At 45.5% G+C, this 24,148-nt stretch overlaps 1 long non-coding RNA gene across 1 annotated transcript in view; it reads right to left on the bottom strand.

Annotated features, from left to right (window-relative positions):
• Positions 1–17,150: 17,150 nt before the first annotated feature.
• LOC147101242 (uncharacterized) overlaps positions 17,151–24,148 on the bottom strand; it is a 157,748-nt gene continuing 150,750 nt past the window's right edge. Inside the window, exons 2-3 of the long non-coding RNA XR_015073467.1 lie at positions 19,085–19,211; positions 17,151–17,431 (exon numbers count right to left, since the gene is read on the bottom strand). This is a non-coding gene — a long non-coding RNA (uncharacterized LOC147101242). The remainder of the gene's footprint in view (positions 17,432–19,084; positions 19,212–24,148) is intronic.

Here is a 24,148-nt window from a genome sequence, read left to right as displayed (position 1 = left end):
ATGTCGGAGCCGGGGAGCACACATCATCCTGTGTCCCCAGCACTTGAATGCATTTTTGAAACCACAGTGCGGGTTCAGAACCGCTAGCGCGAAGCCGGTGAATTGCACCATGGAGGCAATGGCAGAGGACCATGTGCCCCCACAGGTAGCATATATCGGGGGTGGGACATACTGCGTCACCACTGCAGCGCCTCAGTACCGATATGGACAACACGAGTGGTGTTCGGTCGGTGATAGCAGTTTCTGTTTCAAACCCAGGGCCGAGGTTCAAGTGGCACAACAACGAATTGTTCCCATTCCTGCGCCCTCCACCGTACACATCGCTATCAAAGAGAATTTCACAGACTTACAACGATTTGTCGCACATTTTGGTTATGTCATTCCCCCTCTTCCCGAACACCTCACCAAGATTTTAAAAGCCGTTATAATTTCGCAGAAACATTTCTACACACTGGAGCAGAAGACTTTAGAGATAGGAAAAGACATATTGGACATAACCATCCCACCATGGTGGGACTTGTTCACCAACATAGAAATCCCAGCCTGGATTAGAATAGCATCCCATACCCTAGTAGGATGTCAGGTTTTAATTGTGATATTTTTGCTCTTCGTGCATTGTAAGAGAGGCAAACGCCTCCAGAGGCACGAGAACGCGGGCGAATGGAAAGAACGCTATGTGCGAATGGGGGTAGAAGACACCCCACTTTAAGCTGCTAGTAGAAGATTAAGAGTCCATCCATTTTAAGATTTTTTTTTTTTGGTTTTTGTTTCTCTTTTGAACATCCGTGTTTTCTTTTGCATTTGGTTTGGGTTATAAGGAATTAAGTATTGTTATGTTATTAGTCGTTATTAAGTTTTGATTAATAAAAGGTGTATGCAGATGGCGCAAAAGGGTATCAACCCCTGCCCATCTGACAGGTGAAGGTGTTATAGTTTAAGATTTGCTGTCTATGATTCCAAATGTGCATGAGGTAATTTTCATTTTCTCCGGAAATGGGAACTGCATGTGTCGTGAGGGGCATAGATAGTTAAGTGCCAGGAATGTTTGGATGTGGGGAATCAGGGAAAATTTGCTCATCAAGGATTGATACTTTAAGCAAGCTATCAGTATCACAGGGGGGCCTGTAAGATTCGAAAATTTTCAGCAAAAATCAAGCAAGAAAACTGGATAAAATAAGACTGTTTATTGACCAAAGTAAGCTTGCACAGAAAAACCTTTGATAAAAGGGCAGACAAAATGGCCGCCAGGCCCCGTGATCAGTTTCTGAACCAGTTTATTTCTGTTACTGCAAGCTAGACAGGCTTGTGGATTGAAGACAGTAAACCCGCGAAAGCCAGTATCTGGGAACCGAAACTCAGAGCAACAGCATACATATTCAATGGGTTATAAGTACAGGATGGGGCCCATCAAGATATGGGCGGACAATGTAAAAACACTTATACCCATTTATTGTACAAAGGAAAAACCGTTTAGCAGCCATCAAGGAAAATGTCCGGACCGATCAATATGCGAACCGAGCCGCGGTAACAATGCAAAGGACATTAACAGACATTATCGGCCAGGAAGGCCAGTTCAAGTTATCACCGGCTCCGTTACAAGACAAAGCGCCCCTGCAGAGATCTCTGCCCGCCAAAATTGATACAAAGACGGGACTATGATTTGGCGGGAGATAGGACTGTCCCAAAAGAGTATAACTATGGATTAAAAGTCCATCTGGGTTACTTCTTCACTGCTACGGCTTCTTGTTGGGCGACTTCAGGCTTCCATTTCTTCAAGAACTTTCTTCTACGAGGAACGAACGAAGGGCGGACGGTGCCCGGATCGGCGCCTCTTCCACTTCGGCAGATCGATGAAAACGTTTTCGTCTTTTTAAAGACGGACGGTTTCGGAAAAAGGACAACGTGGCCGGTGTTCAGCCAAACAAGGCTCGGCCACGACGAGAAGACGACAAGGGTGGCCTGGGTACTGGGGTCGGGAGATCATCGACGACCCAGGCCGACGGAGAAGAAACCCTCTGGAGAACCGGCGATCGATGCCACAAGATTCTCCCATGTGCATAACCTGCATCTAGGTCTACTCCACGAACAAAAATCCATGACAGGCCTAGTGGATCTCAACCTTGACGAGCGCTCATCGAGGCTGGGTCTACCCCACCGCCTCCAGGGAGGAGAGAATATCGACTGCGCCAGAAGCTTCCAATCCACGTGACGACGGGAAGCGGTGTCAAAAAGGCTGCGAACCCCTTTTCGCAATTTCGAGAGTGGTGAGCATGATCCCAAGTTCCCCAGGTCGAAACTTAGTTTAGGTATAGGGGAGGGAGTTAAGGGAAATCGTAATGTGTTTCCCCTTTTTCGATGTGCCGTGTGTTCCCCATTTCCATAGTCAAGTTCATAAATTTGTGCATGATTGTAGTTACTTTAATCTGTGCCTATGACATGTATTTTGTAATGCTTCCAACTGTTCAAAAATAAAAGCATCCATTTCGTGCTATTCAGCCTGGTCTATTGAGTCCTCTTCTCTGCATTACTGTTCTCTGCATCTAAGTCCAAGGTCTAGAACCGTAGGGGGGGGTGGGTCAAACCACTCAAGGGTAATTCTTGCACGAAGCCTGGCAGGGGGCCAGAACGGGCAAGAGAGCAGGAAAAAAAACCCTACACTTGCCAACAGATGATCTTTGAAGAATCGTTCAAGATGTCATTGTGATGGTCTTGCTGTGTTTGAGAGAAAGAAAATAGACTTGCATTTATTGAGCACCATGACCATTTCATCTGTTTTTGGTGGTGTTGATTGAGGGAAGAATGTTGGCCATGACACTAGGAGGTCTCCCTGCTCTTCTACAACAAGAAGGAATAGCCCCAAACTAAAAAGGAAGAGGGTGAAAAAACAATTTAGACTTAATGAGGTAGAATTTCCACAGGGTTATCCCAATCATCCACCGTAATTATAGTGGAAGATCCACAGAAGCCCCGGAGAAATGGTACAAACAGCATTTACGTCATTACTCTGAGGTTTCCACAGATCCTCTGCCGAAGCTTTTGCGGAAAATCAGGAGACCGCCCATGGAAATTCCATCCCCACTACTCTATGCATCCCTACAGCCCTCCGAGCTCTCTGCGCTCTTCCAATTCTGGCCTCTTGAACATCCCCAGGCCTTTGTTACCTCTAGGCTTGACTATTCCAATGCTCTCCTGGCCAGCCTCCAATTTTACACCCTCCATAAACTTACACTCATCCAAAACTCTGCTGCCCGTATCCTAACATGCACCAAGTCCCGTTCACCCATCACCTCAGTGCTCGCTGACCTACATTGGCTCCTGGTCCAGCAACACCTCAATTTTAAAATTCTCGTCCCTGTTTTTAAATCCCTCCATGGACTCGTCCCTCCCTATCTCTGTAACCTCCTACAGCCCTCCGAGATATCTGTGCTCCGCCAATTCTGGCATCTTGTGCATCCCTGATTTTAATTGCTCCATCATTGGTGGCCGTGCATTCAGCTGCTGAGACCCTAAGCGCTGGAATTCCCTCCCTAAATCTCTCTGCCTCTCTACCTCTCTTTCCTCCTTTAAAACGCTGCTTAAAACCTACCTCTTTGACCAATCTGTCCTAATATCGTCTTATGTGGTTCGGTGTCAAATTTTGTTTGATAACACTCCTGTGAAGCGCCTTGGGCCATTTTACTATGGTAAAGACGCTAGATAAATGCAAGTTGTTGTTGTTGAGTGATGAACACATGGGATGGATTATCAAAGGACTATCAAAAGGGGCTGAGTTGGATGAGTACCTGAAAAAAAACTTGATTGAGCGGTATTGTGGCATAGATTTCCTAGCCATTGGGACTGGCCAGATGAATCGCAGTGGTCTTTTCCGACCCTGTATATTCCTGTGTTCTTTGAATAGTGAGAGGAGAATGTTGTCCAGGACATCAGAACTACCTCCTCTGCTTTCAATATTGAATAGTCCACCTGAACCCACAGATAGGACTACAATTTAAACAAATCATCCAAACGATGGTACCTTCAGAAATGCAGCAATACCTCAGCCTAGATTTTTATTTTCTTTTAATACTCCTGTGAAACGCCTTGGGACGTTTTACTACGTTAAAAGCGCTATATAAATACAAGTTGTTGTTGTTGTTGGTGTTGTAGATTATATGCTGATGTCCTGGAATGGGGCTGGAACCCACAGCCTCAGAGGCATGAGTGCTACCAACTGAGCCAAACTGCCACTTGAATGGGATGGAAGTGCGCAGTGATGTTCCTGGAAAACAGACCTGTATTCATCAGAAAAAGTATTTTAAGGGGAACCTTCTCGAAATAGGAGCTGAGTAAAGATGAAAAAGTGGATTTTCTGTAGTTGAGGTCACTGCTTTATAGCAGCATGGAATAAACTGAATAGGCTGGCAGCTTCAAAGTGGAAATATGTGGAAAATTCATTTGATGTGCTGTGAGGAAATTGCTAACTGTCATGTGGATGGCTTGTTTACAAATCAAGACACAGGAACAATAAAAAAACTAGTTGGCCTTCAAGCCCATTCTATGCCTTTACTCCACCAACCCTTTTAATTAGGAGTGAAGATTTTATGAAAATGTGGCCATCATTCTTGCATCTGGTGGTCTTGTCCACCACAGGCCCTACTGAGCTTCATGACCCTCAAGCTTTAAAGTCCTTTCACCCACCTTAATTGCCCCAAGTTCCCCCTATCTGGCCAATGTAACTTTCAACTCCCAATAGCCAAACGTGTCTTTGGGACTTCCCTCCTGCCTGATGTGTCTCCTTGTAAAATACAGCTGCAGTAAGAGATTCAGCTCAACTTATAAAATTCTAACAGGACTAGACAGACTAGATACAGGAAGGATGTTCCCGATGCTGGGGGAGTCCAGAACCAGGGGTCATAGTCTAAGGATAAGGGGTAAGCCATTTAGGATAGAGATAAGGAGAAATTTTTTCACCCAGAGAGTGGTGAACCTGTGGAATTCTCTACCACAGAAGTCAGTTGAGACCAATTCATTATATTCAAGAAGGAGTTAGATATATTTCTTAAGGCTAAAGGGATCAAGGGATATGGGGAGAAAGCAGGGGCAGGGTACTGAGTTTGGATGATCAGCCATGATCTCATTGAATGGCGGAGCAGGCTCGAGGGGCCGAATGGCCTACTCCTGCTCCTATCTTCTATGTTTCTATGTTAACTTCCCTAATGCTTTGAAACTGGTCTGTTACCTATAGTGGGAATAGACTAGTTTTAGAGCAGGAGCAGGGTTGGGACTGGTAACCCCACTCACACCACCCGCCCCCCGCCCCCAGTATCTTTTTTATTGAGAGAGTAAAAACAAGAAGGAGCAGTGATATTTTGTATGAAGGTATATCAAGTGGGAGAGGGAGTGCTGAGGTGGAATGGCAACTGGACAAGTGTCTTAGGCACATTATAAATTACACATAGATTGAGTAATTATGTAAAAACCTTACATTAAGTCAAACAAATGTGCTCATATTCACCATGTTGTAAATAACAAATCTAAAGCAATAGCCACTTTAAGAATGTGCTGTAACTCCTTCCAGTCGCAGCGAAGACTACAAACAGGCTCAGAACAGATGGGATTCCTCAATCACAAGAATCTAGCAGCTCCTTCATGTACTCTGATAGTTCTAGTAACACCATGTTTCTGCCAGATTCACAGCTGAAGGGCCTGTTCTATTATGTTCCAAAGAAAGAGGGCAGCTTGACTTCCAAAGGAAGGCCACTTCCTGTGCCCTTCAAGGAAAGCTGTGGCAAGTTACTGGGCGCTGCCAGTTCCCTCCAGTTGTGGTTTTACAAACCCCTATATAAAATATGTATTTTCCCCATTCCCCGCAAATACATCTGGCCATGCAAGGGTTGTATCAAGACTCGAGCAGAAAGTGTGATCGTACCACTAAAAATTAAAATATATGGAGATTATTTTCTCCAAACCTAGATGGAATGCCCATATTCAACACACGCACATGATTATGTTTAATAAAAACAGTAAATGCTGGACATACTCAGCAGGTCAGGCAGCATCTGTGGAGAAAGAAACAGAGTTAACGTTTCAAATCAGTGACCTTTCGTCGGATTATGTTTAATTGACCCTTTTCACCTTTTGTTCCTTGTCTCATATCTCAGATGGAGTAACCAAGTACATATTGCCCATATTTAAAAAGACGCAGTCACCACAAAATAGTGTCTGGCAGCCTTTTATTTTGTTTTTAAAAGAGTTAAGAGTTATGAGATTTACACCATTTTTATCATGATGCCAAAGAGTAGGTTTTGAAACTGAGCTCTCCTAGTGCTCAACTTCATAACAACATAAGAACTAGGAGCAGGAGTAGGCCATTCGGCCCCTCGAGCCCGCTCCACCATTCAATAAGATCATGGCTGATCTTCTACCTCAACTCCACCTTCGCACACTATCCCAATATCCTTTGATTCCTTTAGTATTCAAAAATCTATCGATCTCTGTCTTGAATATACGCATCCACAGCCATCTGGGGTAGAGAATTCCAAAGATTCACACCCCTTTGAGTGAAGAAATTTCTCCTCATCGCAATCCTAAATAGCCAAAATGGCTTTGTGCAATAGGAATGCGTATTGGGAATTCTTGCACTGAGGTCATCATGCCCCGCACAATGTTCCATCTATTAATTATAACGGATGGAATATCATGTGGAGCACACTGACCTCTGATGCCCTGTGATTGGGCAAAGCTCTGAGCCAGGAGTGTTCATTCCTAAAAGTCTACCCTGCCACAAGCAAGTGACACAATGACACATTTCAATTTGAACCATCCCATTGGTTTTTTTTTGCAACAAGTGAAAAAAGGGTTTGCCAAATATGAAGAGAGTGGCCCCTTTAAGATCCAGTTCCAGTGGCTTTTATTAACACCATATGCAGCTCATGAAACTGGGTTGGGAAATTCAGCAATGTTGCTAATTTAGTGCATTCATCAGGCTATCACCAGCATGATGAAAGAAAGAGCTTGCATTTATATAGCGCTTTTCATGATCTCAGGATGTTCGAAAGCTCTTTATAACTAATGAAGTGCTTTTGAAGTGTAACCATTGTTGTAATGTAGGAAAAGCGGTAGTTAATTTAACAAGGTCCCAAAAACAGCAATATGATAATGATCAGTTAAAATTTTTTTTAATGATGTTGGTTGAGAGATAAAATACCGTCCAAATAGTAATTCTACAAATCTTTCTTCTAACATTTTTTGTTGACGTTTTTCTAACCATTTATTAGGGATCACCAGCTCAGGGTGGTAGCCTAGCTATGTCATTCTTGCGAGGGCTAATTTAATAACTTCAATCTCACCATTTGTGAGTGACTGCAGCTATTTTCCTCGTGAGAGGGTATCAATGCTGTCTCTTGAACTGAGATCAATGCATTCAGAACTTTTGATGTAATTACACTCAAGGTTAAGACAGTTCCTGCTTCAGGCAGTTCAGGATTTTCTTTTACATTTTCTTCTATAATGAAATTTTGTTTAGCTTTAGGCTTTGAAGATGGTGCCGATGTTATAATGTACTACTATGACAACCAAGGGAATGAACATCAAAGGCAACATTATTGAACAGTGGTTCAGAATAACCATATCCACAACACTGGATGGTGAAGTCATGGAGCGTTAGTAGCAGATCAGGGCAGTGTTCAACAGATTGTATATATTATTATGGAAAGTTCCTCTGGTATTGAAATGAATGGGTGCTGTTTGTTCAAAGTAATTGGTTAACGCTCCAAAGTGGTTGATGTTACTTATCTCATCCATATGGAAAATGTGGAGAGACAGTTAGCCACATGAATTGCTCACTTCATTTTAATTTATGCCACTCATCACTATGTAGGAACTTTGTGCACAAGATGTCTGGCTTCGAGCAAGCCCTGAGCATCAACATTTCCAGCATAAAGTATGAGCACCATCAAATGGCATCAATTATGCCAACCTCTCATTTCAACTTCCTCCTCACATCTTGTTCTTTAAACAATAAAATAGCACCTCTATGACATTCTGAAAATGAAATCCACGTAAATCCGATCTGCCATCTGTGCTTAGTTGCCTATTCTCAAGCAGGGAGGGTGGGGCAGCGACATTCCTACAATTGGACTGAACACCACTGAACTAACCGGCCGGGAGACCGACTAGTTTTCTAGTGACCCTCGTGGTATGTACGCATGTGCGGGCATTGGATGAGAATTGACTCACTGTTGACCTCACACGTGAAGAATGTCTACTTGGGCAAAGTGCCACAGGGCAGCTGACACTGAATCAGCAATGAATCAGCACCTTCCCGAGAGGAGGGGAGAGGGGAATGGGGAACATTGCACCATAACCTCAAATTTTGCATCTATCAGATGCTCGTGCAGGATCACAACTGCCTGATAAATAGGGTAATCAGATATTGACCTTAAGTGATATGAAACAGCTTACCACCTTTTTGTTTTGATTAACTGTGGTCCAGCGAAGGGAGGATTGAAGGATTGGGGGAGCACAATCATGAGCACTTGGAGGTGTTTCAGAATAAGGCCAAAATCATGTAGATGGTTAAGCAAAGACATGATAATTGGACAGAACTCAAAGTGCCTTTGAAATGAGCAACTGCATGAGGATTGAAGTAAATACAATGATGAGGTCACCCTGATCCAGAGAACTGCATCTTAGATTCATTTGGTTACATAGGATTATATAGGATATATGGCACAGAAACAGGCCATTCGGCACAACCAGTCCATGCCTGTGTTTCTTTATCTAAATCTATCAGCATAACCCTCTATTCCCTTTTCCCTCATATGCTTGTCTAGCCTCCCCTTAAATGCATCTATACTAGTCGCTTCAACCACTCCCTGTGATAGCGAGTTCCACATTCTCACCACTCTTTGGCTAAAGAAGTTTCTTCTGAATTCGATATTGGATTTCTTGGTGACTGTCTTATATTGATGGCCTCTAGTTATGCTCTTCCCCACAAGTGGAAACATTCTCTCTGTATCCACTCTATCAAAATTTTCCATAATTTTAAAGACCTCTATTAGGTCACCCCTCAGCCTTCTTTTTTCAAGAGAAAAGAGACCCAGCCTGTTCATCCTTTCCTGATATGTATACACTTTCATTTCTGGTATCATCCTTGTAAATCTTCTCTGCACCCTCTCCAATGCCTCTATATCCTTTTTATAATATGGCGACCAGAATTGTACGCAGTACTCTAAGTGTGGTCTAACCAAGGTTCAATACAGGTTTAGCATAACATCCCTACTTTTCAATTCTATCCCTCTAGAAATAAACCCTAGTGCTTGGTTTGCTTTTTTTATGGCCTTGCTAACCTGTGTCACAACGTTTAGTGATTTGCGTATTTGTACTCCTAGATCCCTTTGTTCCTCTACCCCACCTAGACTCGCACCCTCCAAGTGATAAGTGACCTCCCTATTCTTCCTACCAAAATGTAATACCTCACATTTATCTGTGTTGAACTTCATTTGCCAATTATATGCCCATTCTGCAAGTTTATTAATGTCCACTTGTAATTTGTTGCAGTCCTCCTCAGTATTGACTGCCCCCCCCCCCCAACTTAGTGTCATCTGCAATTTAGAAATTGTGTTTTTGATTCCTAAGTCTAAATCGTTAATGTAAATTGTGAACAACAGTGGTCCCAGCACTGATCCTTGTGGAATACCACTACCCACCTTCTGCCACTGTGAATAGCTACCCTTTACTCCCACTCTCTGATTTCTGTCCTGAAGCTAGCCAGCAATCCATTCTGTTACTTGGCCCCTGACTCCGCATTCTCTGACCTTGTTCATCAGTCTATTATGGGGTACCTTATCGAAGGCCTTTTGAAAATCCAGATAAATTACATCCACTGCATTACCATTGTCTACTCTCTCTGTTACCTCTTCAAAAAATTCAATAAGGTTGGTTAAGCAAGACTTTCCCTTTTGAAATCCATGTTGACGATTCATTATTATATTTTTGGTTTCTAGATGTACTTCTATTTTCTCCTTTAGTAGAGATTCCTTTTATTTTCCTACCACTGATGTTAAGCTGACTGGTCTATAATTCCCTGGACATGTTCTATCCCCCTTCTTAAATATCTGTATTACGTTAGATATCCGCCAGTCCTCTGGCACTTCACCTTTTTCTAACGAATTATTAAATATGTGTAGTAATGCCTTTGCTTTTTCTTCTCTAGATTCTTTTAAAATGCGTGGAGGCATACATTAAGTACATAGACAGCAGGGGAGTGAATGATAAGAGAGAATACAAAAAGATTAGGAGAGAAGTCAAAAAACAATTCGGGAGGCAACGAGGAACCAGGGGTTTTATCCTCTTTGAGTTTGATTAATTTATTTAATATATTGCCTTTTTTCATTTTAGATGCGTTTATCTCATTACTAATCTCATCATCCAATGTCATGTCCACCTGTTCTATCTCCCTGGTAAATACTGAAGCAAAATAATTATTTAATATTCCTGCCATCTCTCTATTGTTAACTGTGGTATTATCCTGACTATCCCTTAATGACCCTATTCCCATCCCAACCTTCCTTTTTTATTGATGTGCCTATAAAATATATTACTATTTTGTTTTATGCTCCTTGATAATTTAATTTCATAGTTCCTCTTTGCCTCCCGAATTGTTTTTTTGGCTTCTCTCCTAATCTTTTTGTATGGCTTTATTCATCCATGGAGTCTCATTATTGTTTAGTTTGTTCTTTCCTTTTAGCGGAATATATTTTTCCTGCACTCTGTTGAACACCGTTTTAAATATTTCCCATTGCTGTTGTATATCATTGTTTGCCAATATTGTTTTCCCAAGGTCTATTCTCAGCCCCATAAAATCAACTTTTCTCCAATCTATTAACCTGGTTTTCGTCATACTTATGTCCTTCTCAATTATCATCTTAAAGCGTATTATACTATGGTCACTACTGCCTATATGTTCCCCTACCTTTACTTCTCTTATTTGCTGTGGTTCATTCCCCATTACTAGATCCAATAGCGAACCCTCCCTTGCTGGGCTTTTTACATATTGGTTTAGAAAGGAGTCCTGTATACATTGTAGGAACTCCATTCCCTTATCCCCTTTACCTACCCCGTCTGTCCAATTAATATCAGGGTAGTTGAAATCCCCCATGCCTATCAGTGTGATTGATCCTTTATTATCTTTTATCTGTATCCATATGGATTCTATTTTTGTCTCGTTGATATCTGCATCACTTTTTTCTACTGCCATTATGTTATCCCTAATAAGTACAGCTACTCCACCTCACCTTTTCCCCTCCCTATCTTTTCTAAATATGTTATACCCTGCAATGTTATTTAACTTCATTTTACAGCTACATTTTTCATGGTTGAATTTGGTCAGATTTCTGTTGCTATTTAACCACAAACAGGAAGGGAACTGTGCAAGTCTCAAACCACGATGAAAGGGTCTGTATCTGGTAATAGTAGATAGCAGGATTATAGGGGTAGTTAACTGGAGTAAAGCAGCCAGGAATAGTGATGTATTGTGACATTTAAAATGTTTTATAATTTATTCTTGGGATATGGGCGTCGCTGGCAAGGCAGACCCTCCTTAGTTGCCCTCGAGAAGGTGGTGGTGATGGGCTTTCTTCTTGAACCGTTGCAGTCTATGTGGTGAAGGTATTTCTACAATGCTATTAGGTAGGGAGTTCCAGGATTTTGACCCAGTGACAATGAAAGAACGTCAATATACGTCCAAGTCAGGGTGGTGAGAGAAACTTGGAGATGCACCTGCTGCCCTTGTATTTCTAGGTAGTGGAGGTCATGGATTTGTGAGGTGCTGCCGAAGAAGCTTTGGTGAGTTGCTGATAGTCAGCACTGCAGCCACGGTACATTGGTGATGGAGGAAATGGATATTTAACCTGGTTGATGGGGTGCTGATCAAGCAGATTATTTTGTCCTGGATGGTGTTGAGCTTCTTGAATGTAATTGCAGCTGCACCCATTGAAGCAAGTGGAGAGTATTCCAACACACTCCTGACATGTGCCTTGTAGGTGTTGGAGAAGCTTTGGGAAGTCAGCAGGTGAGCCACTCGCCGCAGATTACCCAGCCTCCGACCTGCTCTTGTAGCCACAGCATTTATGTGGCTGGTCCAGTTATGTTTCTGGTCAATGCTGAGCCCCAGGATGTTGATGCCATTGAATGTCAAGGGCAGCTGGTTACTCTTTCTCCTGTTGGGGCTGGTCACTGCCTGGCACATGTGGCGCAAATGTTACATGCCACTTATCAGCACAAGCCTAGATGTTGTCTAGGTCTTGCTGCATGCAAACATGAACTGCTTCATTATCTGAGGAATTGTGAATGGAACTTAACACTGTGCAATCATCAGTTAACAGCCCCACTTCTGACTTGATAACGCAGCTAAGAGACTGTCCTGAGGAGCAATGTCTTGGGGCTGAAATAATTGGCCTGCAACGACCACAACTATCTTTGTTTGTGCCAGTTTGGGTTCCGCCAGGACCACTCAGCTCCAGACCTCATTACAGCCTTGGTCCAAACATGGACACGAGAGCTGAATTCCAGAGATGAGGTGAGAGTGACTGCCTTTGACACCGAGGCACCAAGGAGCCCTAGTAAAACTTGAAGTCAATGGGGATTTAGGGGAAAACTCTCCATGAGCAGGTGCGCTTCTCTGGGCCTTGCAAGGAGTCCTTGGGTTTCTCCAGCTCCAGCTTTGCCTCTTGTACCAGAGCCAGCATCAGCTGCCAAAGTCCCTGCCCAGTGCTAACTTTATGCCGGGGACCAATCCCTTTAGTTCCCTGTGTCCTCGAACTCCCAGCCCGATTTCGGCTTCCGTCCACCGGCTGTGATGTAATTCCTGCTGGTTTTGGGCGGGAAACTGATCTGGATTATTTAAATGAAGCCTGGGAGTTAAAATGGCCCGGACCTCACACTGAGCTTCCCGTCGGGGTTTCCTTCCCGCCCCACAGCCCTACCCGCCCCATTGGGCTCCCCTAGTTAAAATTGACCTCCATAACTTTAACATTAGCTTTTGTAGGTCATTTTTCTTTTAAATTGGCAGGTCATTGTTTTCAATAACGGATGTATCAGATATACACAGAATGCTGAACAAATGTGGTTTGTATCAATGGCACAGGAATGAAAAAGAGCATCGTTAACTGCAGGCTAATTGTCCAGGAGGCATTCTGCTTAGACCAGATGATCCCAGTGACAGGAGCAAGCCACTGGGCTGGCGTCTCATCATCAACCACTGCCCATGCAAGCAGTGAGCATGACTCACCACAGTGTATGGACATCACAGTGACCTTTCTACAGAAACAAGGAGCCAGGAAAATAAGGGAGAATCAATGTCCCTTCACTCCTTATTCCATCAGTGAATCGGCTCCCTGTACAAAACATGCTTGCTTGACCTGCTTGCAATGTCTGCTAAGAGCAGAAAGGTTACTGGTTCCATTAGAGTCCATAGAGCCCCAAGGAGTTTTTAAAACAAACAATTTTATTGAAAGACAGAATCATGTCCCTCGGAGGCTTTTTTGCCATAAATATGTCTGCGTTTTAACCTTCCATCTACTGTAAATCCAGTGTATAAGCCGCAGCTGTCTACCACTGTGCTAAATGGGATACAGAACAGATCTAGCAGCTCAAAACTGGGCATCCATGAGGCGCTGTAGGCCATCAGCAGCAGCAGAATTGTATCCCACCACAATCTGTCACATCACGGCCTGGTTTATCCCTCACTCTACCATTACCATCTAGCCAGGAGACCAACTCTGATTCAATGAGGAGTGTAGAAGAGCATGCCAGGAGCAGCACCAGGTGTACCTAAAAATGAGGTGCCAACCAGGTGAAGCTGCAACACAGGACTACATGCATGCTAAATAGCAGAAGCAGCATGCTATAGACAGGGCTGAGCGATCCCACAATCAATGGATCAGATGAAAGCTCTGCAGTCCTGTCACATCTAGTCGTGAATGGTGGTGGACAATTAAACAACTAATGGGAGGAGGAGGCTCCATGAATATCCTCATCCTCAATGATGGCGGAGCCCAGCACGTGAGTGCAAAAGACAAGGCTGAAGCGTTTGCAACCATCTTCAGCCAGAAGTGCCGAGTGGATGATCCATATCGGCCTCCTCCTGAGGTCCCCACCATCACAGAAGCCAGTCTTCAGCCAATTCGATTCACTCCACGTGATATCAAGAAACGGCTCAGCGCACTGGATACAGCAAAATCTATGGGCCCCGACAACATCGTGCTGAAGACTTGTGCTCCAGAACTAACTGCGTGTCTAGCCAAGCTGTTCCAGTGCAGCTACAACACGGGCATCTACCCAACAATGTGGAAAACTGCCCAGGTATGTCCTGTCCACAAAAAGCAGGAGAAATCCAATCCGGCCAATTACCGCCGCCATCAGTCTACTCTCAACCATCAGCAAAGTGATGGAAGGTGTCGTCGGCAGTGCTATCAAGCGGCACTTACTCACTAATAACCTGTTCACTGATGCCCAGTTTGGGTTCCACCAGGACCACTCGACTCCAGGCCTCATTACAGCCTTGGTCCAAACATGGACAAAGCTGAATTCCAGAGGTGAGGTGAGAGTGACTGCCCTTGACATCAAGACAGCATTTGACTGAGCGTGGCATCAAGGAGCCCTAGTAAAATTGAAGTCAATGGGAAGCAGGGGGAAAACTCTCCACTGGCTGGAGTCCTACCTAGCACAAAGGAAGATGGTTGTGATTGTTGGAGGCCAATCATCTCAGCCCCAGGACATCGCTGCAGGAGTTCCTCAGGGCAGTGTCCTAGGCCTAACCATCTTCAGTTGCTTCATCAATGACCTCCCCTCCATCATAAGGTCAGAAGTGGGGATGTTCGTTGATGATTGCACAGTGTTCAATGCCATTCACAACTCCTCAGATAATGAAGCAGTTCATGCCCGCATGCAGCAAGACCTGGACAACATTCAGGCTTGGGCTGACAATTGGCAAGTAACATTCGTGCCACACAAGTGCCAGTTTATGACCATCTCCAACAAGAGAGAGTCTAACCACCACCCCTTGACATTCAATGGCATTACCATCGTCGAATCCCCCACCATCAACATCCTGGGGTCACCATTGACTAGAAACCTAACTGGACCTTCCACATAAATATTGTGGCTACAAAAGCAGGTCAGAGGCTGGCTATTCTGCAGCGAGTGATTCACCTCCTGATTCCCCAAAGCCTTTCCACCATCTACAAGGCACAAGTCAGGAGTGTGATGGAATACTCTCCTCTTGCCTGGATGAGTGCAGCTCCAACAGCAGTCAAGAAACTCAACAGCATCCAGGATAAAGCAACCCACTTGATTGGCACCCCATCCACCACCTTAAACATTCACTCCCTTCAGAGTGAATGTCTGCAGTGCGTACCATCTACAAATGTACTGCAGAAACTCACCAAGGCTTCTTCAACAGCACCCCCCAAACCCGTGACCTCTGTCACCTAGAAGGACAAATTCAGCAGGATGGCACCACCTTCAATTTCCCCTCGAAGTTGCACACATTCCTGACTTGAAAATATATCGCCGATCCTTCATCGTCGCTGGGTCAAAATCCTGGAACTCCCTCCCCAACAACATTCTGGGAGTACCTTCACCACACGGACTGCAGCGGTTCCAGAAGGTGGCTCACCACCACCTTCTCAAGGGCAATTGGGAATGGGTAATAAATGCTGGCCTTGCCAGCGATGCCCACATCCCATGAATGAATAAAAAAAAGGTGCAAGTCGATTAGACTGTAGATAATTGGGGGAAAAATTCGGTTGATTTGCACCTCCCATTAGCGCCCTAAGAGGGCGCAAATGGGGCGCAAGGCAACTAGCGCCTGGGCACAGCGCCGCTACTGCCTCCCGCGAAATTCAGCGGGAGGTTAGTGGCGGCAGTAACTGTTAGCGCCACGCGACTCTTTTGCCGGCACGCCGATCCCTGGTGGCCCAACTGAACCCCGGGTCGTGCTGCGCTAGGCCGCTCCCCTTTAATAAGAGGAGGAAGGCCTGCAGTACTGCGGTGCGACGTGCCGCAGCGCATGGCGCTGCGTCATGTAGTGCTGCGATATTGAAAAAAAAATGGAGTTTTGGAAATAGTGGGGGCTAAATTGGGCCGTGTAGCACCCGTTTCTTAGGCACTGCACGGCCACATAAGGATTGAAAATAGGGTCTGAGATGCTCATGCTCACTTCCTGCAGGAAGTGCGCAGGACACCATCTTGGTAAAGGACAAATGAGGCGTCCTTTACCCGCGTCTGAAGCAGGCGTTACTGCATTTGCATATGCCCCACCGAACCCCGATCGCGGACTCTGAGGCCCACCCGTTCTTCCTCTCGATCACCACAATCCAACCCAACCACTTACCTGGGAATTGGAGCACTAACCTGTGCGGGCTCCTCCGCAGCGCCAGCTACAGTATGATGAGGTCCAAGGCCCAAAATTAGGGGCTCCTCGGACATCACCATTTGAGTGTGAGCTGTTATCACGTGGTAGGTGAAGGGCTGAAAAATGGGCTCTCCCGAATTTATCCCCCAATATATGTTTTATTAGAGCGGGGTGGGGGACACCAATTGAAAGAAATAAAGACCATTTTTTCTTTGCCCCAATGATTTTTTTTTCTCAACCTTTACTTATCCTCTTAGAACACTCTGTGCTCAGTTACTCAGTTTCCTTGCTGATTTTTCCTGTTTAGAAGTACAAGTAAGCGGAGTCACTGTGAACCGACAGCTCTTTGAAGTTTGTCCCACGTGACATTATACTCTTTTATTTTCACGAAGGGATAAAGCTGTCTTTCTGTGTTCACCGCCCCCCCGGCCACCCGCTCCCCCCCCCACCCCGAGTTAATTTCTCCTCCTCTTTTCCCTGTCTTTCGAACGGAGAAGACTTTGAAGGCGCCCTAATTGAAATTTTCACGGCTATGAAGGGAATGACAAAATGGATCAAGGCAAATGACAATGCATTGACTGAAAGTGTGGTGAAAGCAGATTCAATAGTGACATTCAAAAGAGAATTGGATAAATACTTGAAGGGAGAAAATTTGCAGGGCTATTGTAAGAGGTGCGGAATTACCCCTCGCCCCGTCCAACAGGTTATAGAGTTCGGACTTGAGACTTATGAGAAATTACACCAGACACACGGGTTCTGCCGTTAACCTTTTATTGTTCCTAAGACAGATTCAAAACCCCAACCACTATTCGAGCAGTTCGCCAATAATATTGCAAGAAATCAGACATACACCCACCCGCCGATGATCGGTCCAGCGTTGATTGTAGGTCCTCGTAAGCGAAAGGACTGGCCAGGCCGCTCCTTCCGACTGCAGCCTGATCCTCGTAGGTGAGATGACTGCCAAGCCACCTTCTTCTGACTGCAGTGCTGCTTTCTTTAGCCGCTGTGCTTTATACAGCTTTCCGTGCCCTTTTCCTTAAACCAATCATTCAGAGATAGTGAAATGTTACTTTAATGTTGGTCTGAGCTGTTTGAGCTGTCAAACTTTCACACTCACACATCCTGTGCGGCTATCCTTATCACAGCCCAAAATTGTTCATTCGCTCCTAAAGTTTACAAAGGTGGCAGAAAACCACTTGATTAGGTTCATGAGTTACGTCGTATTCTGCATTTCAAAGCTTCAAAGGTTTGACTTCTCACCTCAGAAAAGTCACCAGAGACACCGGGCTGGATTTTCATTGAAGAGGTGGTTGGAGGCAGGACTACAACTTTCGGGGTTGACAACAAGTGACGTCACAGATTGATATTTCATCTGTCAAGACCTTTTGGTGGCACTAATCCTCTTCCCGCCTCGGGGAGGCGGGTTCCAGTGCGGGTCGGGGAGGCGGATCCCAGTGTGGGTCGGGTACCCGCCTCCTTTGAAACTGGCATGGAGGCGGGTTGGGGACGGGATGGGTTCGTGCCCCCCGATTTCGGGATTTTAACCTCCCACATGCCTCCAATCCCGCCTCCACGGCCCAATGAAAATCCTGCCCACCATGTCTACAATACTCAGGGGGTTTGTTTATCTCTGTTGACTCTCACTACCCCCTGCCGTCACAACCATGGTTCCTGCCTTATCAGTGAAAGACTGCTCGTTACATTCACCAACTTTAGTTCACTTTGTAAAACCTTTTTGCCTGGCAAAGTATTTCAAGAAATATTAATCTGTATATACTTTCTACACTATGGGGAAAGAGCAGGGGAGTGGGTTTAATTGGAAAGCTCTGCCAAAGAGCTGGCACAGGCACGATGGGAAACTTACCCTAAGGGAGGGAGTTCAAAAAAAAGAGGAAGAAACATCAGAAAATAAAGTCAACCCAGCCCAATCCTGCACACCTCCTAACAACAACAACAACTTGTACTTATATAGCATCTTTAACATAGTAAAATGTTCCAAGGTGCTTCACAGGAGTATTAAAAAACAAAAACTTTGACACATAAGGAGAAATGAGGGCAGGTGACCAAAAGCTTGGTCAAAGAGGTAGGTTTTAAGGAGCGTCTTAAAGGAGGTAAGAGAGAGGTAGCGAGGCGGAGAGGTTTAGGCTGGGAATTCCAGAGCTTAGGACCTAGGCAACAGAAGGCACGGCCACCAATGCTTGAACGATTATAATCAGGGATGCTCAAGAGGGCAGAATTTAGAGGAGCGCAGATATCTCGGGGGGTTGTGGGGCTGAAGAAGATTACAGAGATAGGGAGGGGCGAGACCATGGAGGGATTTGAAAACCATTGATCCAGGAATGTAGAGCCAGGAACAAGTGTCCCGTCTGATCTCTCAATTAATGTAGGGAGCGGAGTTGGGCAAAACAGCACAATCCTAGGCAGGAAGGCAAAATAGCCAATACAGGAAACTCTCAATTTACCGGCACCTAAATAACCGGAAATCTCTGTTAACCAGCAAAATTCAGGAGTAGGTTCAGGTAAGTTTTACTTCATATTAGTGGCCGTTCCTGGATCTGTGGCATGTAATCGGGCTTCCTGCACTTGTTGCTAAGCAACAGGGACGCTTTGTCTGTGACCGGGGTTCCTGCAGCTGTTGCTAAGCAACAGGCAAGCCTGGATTTGTTGCTGTGTACGGAGCTCTCGTACCTTTTAACTATACCTCTCTGTATCCGGACTTTTTGATAAACCGGCACCACGTCGGTCCCGTCGGTGCCAGATAAAAAAGAGTTTCCTGTAGCTTCATAAGTCTTGTGTGCTGTATCATTCAATGATTCTATAATAAAAGGGTCAAAAAGGAGTAAGAGGGAAGCTGGATAAAACATTTTTACAGAAAGGCTTATAATCTTCTGGAATATGTTACCAGGAGATAATATTTTAAGTGAACAGTATAAATGAGTCAAAATGGCCCCATTAATTTTGAGAATAGTGGAAGATAGTTTCTAGGAATCTACACCCCAAGGGTGGGGGGTGGGAAAAAGAAGAGGTAGCCAGTTTTATTAACATGCCTACAGGCCAATACCTTAATGAGGAAGTAACTAGGGGTGGGAACAGCCCTCCTACTTCCTGTAAACACGAAGGAACAAGGACAAAGGAGGTCAGTCAGTCCATCCAGTTAGGTATGGAGAAGGAGCCAAGCTAAGTGAGGGAAAGCTCAATTATCTTAAGCTCAGCGCTGGCCACAACAAGAAGGCTGTCCAGAGAAGCAAAAGTCAAGTTAGTGTGCTAAAGTGGGTCTGTGTGTCAGTAGTTTTCTTATGTATGCAAAGGAAGGTGGAGTAAAGCAAAATAACTGAGATTCGATTACAACTGTTACTCTGTATGTGCTTAAGCATTGACTTTAATGGAAAGGAAAATTTGGGCAGGGTGTATAACGATTGGCCAAATTGCTACCACCAGTCTACTGCCACTGCTGAAAGTCTACCCTTGGCACCCAGCTCAGCTCACAAAGTGATCTTATTGCTACACCCCTGGGTGATGATATTACATCATTACATATTGGGCAGTACAGGCAGACTCCTGAATACAAGTTGCAGAGACCATTTACAGGAGTGACCGGCAATGTTCTCTTTAAGCTGTGTGGCCGCACATCGCTCTGGAAGTCCCACGCAGCCGGCTCACCGGCTCTTAAAGGGAACAACCGCGAATGCGCGGAATTTTGAATGGGCCGCTCAGCCTGTTAACGGGCGACCAGTACTGTTGAAATGAAGCGAATACCTAAAGTAGCACCAAAATTTGTAAGGGGCCTTCTCCTGTATTTGCATTAGAGAGATTTCACACCCATGTGAGTCCTCGATAAAAGCCCTCCAAACTTTCATAGATTTTAAAGACTTGCCCACGTTATGATCTAAGGAATTGAACTCAGCTTCTGCTTTGTCTGTACTGTTGAATTTTAGGCTTCATTCCAATCTAGCCCAACACAACAATACATTTCACAGTAATGGAGTACATGTTTGCCTTCTCATTCCTAATATATTGACACCATTCCTACACATTGAAGTACTCACAATTTGCTTGAAAAATCCTATCAGCATTGCTTTCGAACACGAAAACCAAGAAAATCTAGCAATCTGATTGATAGACCTCCTGCTTTTTGTTAGCCTGAAAAACTCTTTAAAGTCTGGATTTATATGGCTGTAGATGGTAAGTATGAATGCAATTGCTGTGGCACATATAATTTATTGTTTAACATTTATATACAAACTCAGTGACCAGCCTTGATTCTAACTCCAGTTGCCTGGCAGAAACCGGGCAGTGGGGTGGCGGGGGTGTGCTCGTTAAAAAGTGACTTACTTCCTCTTATCCCACTGCCTTTCCGTCCTGTCCCGATGTTAACCTGGTATTTTGAGCAGGACACCCGCCCCAAGCTGGCAGGGTGTTGTTTAAATATGCAGATCGGGACCCGGTGACGTCATCGTTACCTGATCTGCTATCTTAACCTGAGGCCTGAGCTGTGGAGCAGTGATGGCTTCACTGTCAGGCCCAACCTGTCAGAAGCTGGATTGTGGGCCAGAAGAGACCCAAGCAGATAAGTTTGTAAAATTCCATTTTAGGTGTCCTTGTGGGCCAGGAGGAGCAGGAATGCTCCTCTGGGATCCACAAGGCAGCCGTGGGCCGCCCTTGCCCCCTTCACTGCCAACCCCCTCCCTCCCTTCCCGATCGTGTCCAGAGCCTCTCCCCCCACCACTTATCTGACTGCCGGGCACCTTTCCCGCGAGCCCCCTGGCTGCGGCCTCCTGCTGCCCGAATTCTGGCCTGCCAGCCAGGGAGTGAATCTGGCCGGATTCAAGCAGGAGAAAACCTGTCCATGTCCCTGGATTCCCTGGTGCACGCCACCCGCTTCGGGGCTCACGTGCACCATACCCGCACCCCACAAGTTAAAATCGGGGCCAATGTATTTAAGTAAGTATCTTATGGGAAAGACATAATCATTTAATTGCTTTACTTCTGATTTTGCTGAATTCAGATAGAACAAAATGTATTTTACCATATCTTCTTTGCTCATTGCTTGAACGCAATGCAGCTGTTCCTACTTAAGTTTGACTTTAATGATATACGATCTGGCCTGACGTGCTCAGATAATATCGTCACGGCTGGGCCTGGCTGGTAGCCCATGAAATTCTTAAGGTCTAAGCACAGGACACGCTGCCAGAAGCCCTTCATGGGCCTCTTATCCTTGACAACATATTTACCCATAATCCTTGGCAAGAACCACAGGTGTCTTAAATAGCCAAGGATCGGAATCATTTCAAAACTTTTATATTATTACTTTTTGATGCTTGTATAAAAAGTGAAGAATGTCAGGGTTGGGGAAAGACTTTCCATTTTTTTAGGAAAGCAGTCCAGGACTGGTTGCATGCGCCAAATCTACAGCAACCCCACTCAGCAACACATCTTCATTCCAAACCTCAGTATTGCTCATCCCGAGTTGGTGTCATTTTTTTTCTTTATTTCCTACACCAGTGATCTCTAAAACCTCTTAGTGAGACTGCAAGCTCAGAAACACTGGCCAGGATTTATTTATTTTTTGCTTTGGCAGAATCCCGGCGCCTCTTAGTCAGGGCAAGAGTTCCGCCGGCCCAATGGCCCACCACTGACCTGCCTCGTTTTCAAGGGTCAGGCTCCAGGCAGGATTCCCAGTTTCACTGAGAAACAAGCCACAGGAGGGGAGGTAAAATCGTTGCTGCAGGCAGGTGTCCGCTATGGCTCAGTGGCTGCAGCACTCCTGCCTCAGAAGGTTGTGGGTTCAAGTCCCGCTCCTGAGACTTGAGCACAAAATCTAGGCTGACACTCCCAGTGCACTACTGAGTGAGTTTGACACTGTTGGATAAGACGTTAAACCGAGGCCCCATCTGCCTGCCAGGTGAACGTAAAAGATCCCACGGCACTCTTTCAAAGAAGAGCAGGGGAGTTTTCCCTGGTATCCTGGCCAATATTTATCCCTCAACCAACATCTATGAAAACAGATTGTCTGGTCATTATCACACTGCTGTTTGTGGGACCTTGCTGTGTGCAAATTGGCTGCCATGTTTCCTACATTACAATGGTGACTACACTATATAAGTACTTAATTGGCTATAAAACGTTTTGGGATGTCCTGAGGTCATGAAAGGGACTAAATAAAGGTTGCACTGTATCAGGGCTGTGGGAAACTTCCAACTGTACTAAATAAGCAATTAAAATTTTGAGGGGCTGGGGAGTTCAGCTGGTTCTAGGGCGATCAACTGAACTCCCATCCAGGCCCTTTAAAATTTAAATCTCCCTTCCACTCATCATAGCAACACTAGGGCTGCGATTTGGCCGACCGAGGTGGGTCCATGGCGGGTGAGGTCGTTGTCGGGCTATGAGCCCGCTGCCGTCTACATCCCGCCGAGAAAAAAGATTTTGCGTCAATGGGCCTTGTTAAGCCCACCTTTTGCGTTCCCCGACCCTAGTTCACAGTGCGGGTCAGGTGACGTCAGTGCTGACGCTTCTTTTGCTTGTATATTTAAAGGGCCCACGGCCCCACTTCATTTCACGTCCTCAATTTCAGTTGCAGGGATACTTTGTTCTGTTCATAAAACCCAGGGTTCGGGAAACCCGGCAGCTGAAGGGAGGTGGGAGTTGCCTGAACCAGCAGGCAAGTGCTTTACCAGCAGTGCTTGTGAGCCAGGAGAAGTAGGAGTGCTTCCCCTCGGCCCCTCAAGCAAATCTTCTGCCAGGATCTCTCCCCTCCCCCCCCCAACCCGTGATGGGTCTAACTCCCCCACCCTGCGATCTCGCCTCCCCTCGATCTCACCCACCCCTGTGATCTCTCCCTCTCTCCTTGTGGCTGCGCTGCGAGCTCCCCCTACCAAACCTCCAATCTTCTCCAATAGCGTCCTTCCCGCACAGCAGCTGGCCAGCCTTTCAATCTGGCTGGTTGCCGGGCGGGAAACAGATTAAAAAATATCTAATGTGGTCCTACCATTAAATTTGGCAGGACCGCCGTCTTCCCGGGGTTCCTGGGTTTCCCAGCCACAGGCACACGTTCCTGCTCCCTCCCTGCCTCCACGTAAATATGGGGGCCAATATATCAGTAAGCTAGTGGACAATCAATGGAACAGGCTTCCTAGGAAGCAGTTAGAATTGATTCAATTCAATACAGATTGGTTATTTTCTGAAAAAACCTAACATTTTGGGATGCAGTGTATGAGTAAGTTGAGACATGACGTGTGGTAAATGTAGCGTGCTTGGGAGGAAAATGGTGACTTTGGATCTATGGTTACCAAAGCTCTCCACCACTGGGGGGGGCTGGTTTCCTCACCTCATGTCTGGGTCTATTGCAGACTAATCGATAGAGACTGATTGCTATGATTAGGCAATAACTCCATTATCGTCATATCATGTGACTACCAGGATGGTAGAAGGTGAACTAGACGGACTTTGGTCTTTTGTCATCTAGCAATTCCTGGGTGCAATTTTGCCAGCCCTGGGGAGGCGGGATTGCTGGGAAAATGGCAGAATCTGGGGGCGGGTACCCATCCCGCCCCCAACTCACCTCCGTGCCATCTTCCCAGGAGACGGGTAGCCGACCTGCGCCGGGTCCCGTCTCCTGGAGGTGGGAAGGGGATTACAACCACTTAACTGCCTGTTAACAGGTAGTTAACAGGCAGTTAAGAGGATTATCCCCATTTTTCCAACACAAATGCGGGCTTCCCGACGTCGGGAAACCCCGCCAGGGTCACCGAGGCG

Source organism: Somniosus microcephalus, chromosome 24 (assembly GCF_052327205.1).
Source record: "Somniosus microcephalus isolate GS21.2 chromosome 24, FLI_Smic_1.0, whole genome shotgun sequence".
Lineage (NCBI taxonomy): Eukaryota > Metazoa > Chordata > Chondrichthyes > Squaliformes > Somniosidae > Somniosus > Somniosus microcephalus.
The sequence above is the reverse complement of the archived record's forward strand: the minus strand, read 5'-3'. Positions and strand labels throughout refer to the sequence as shown.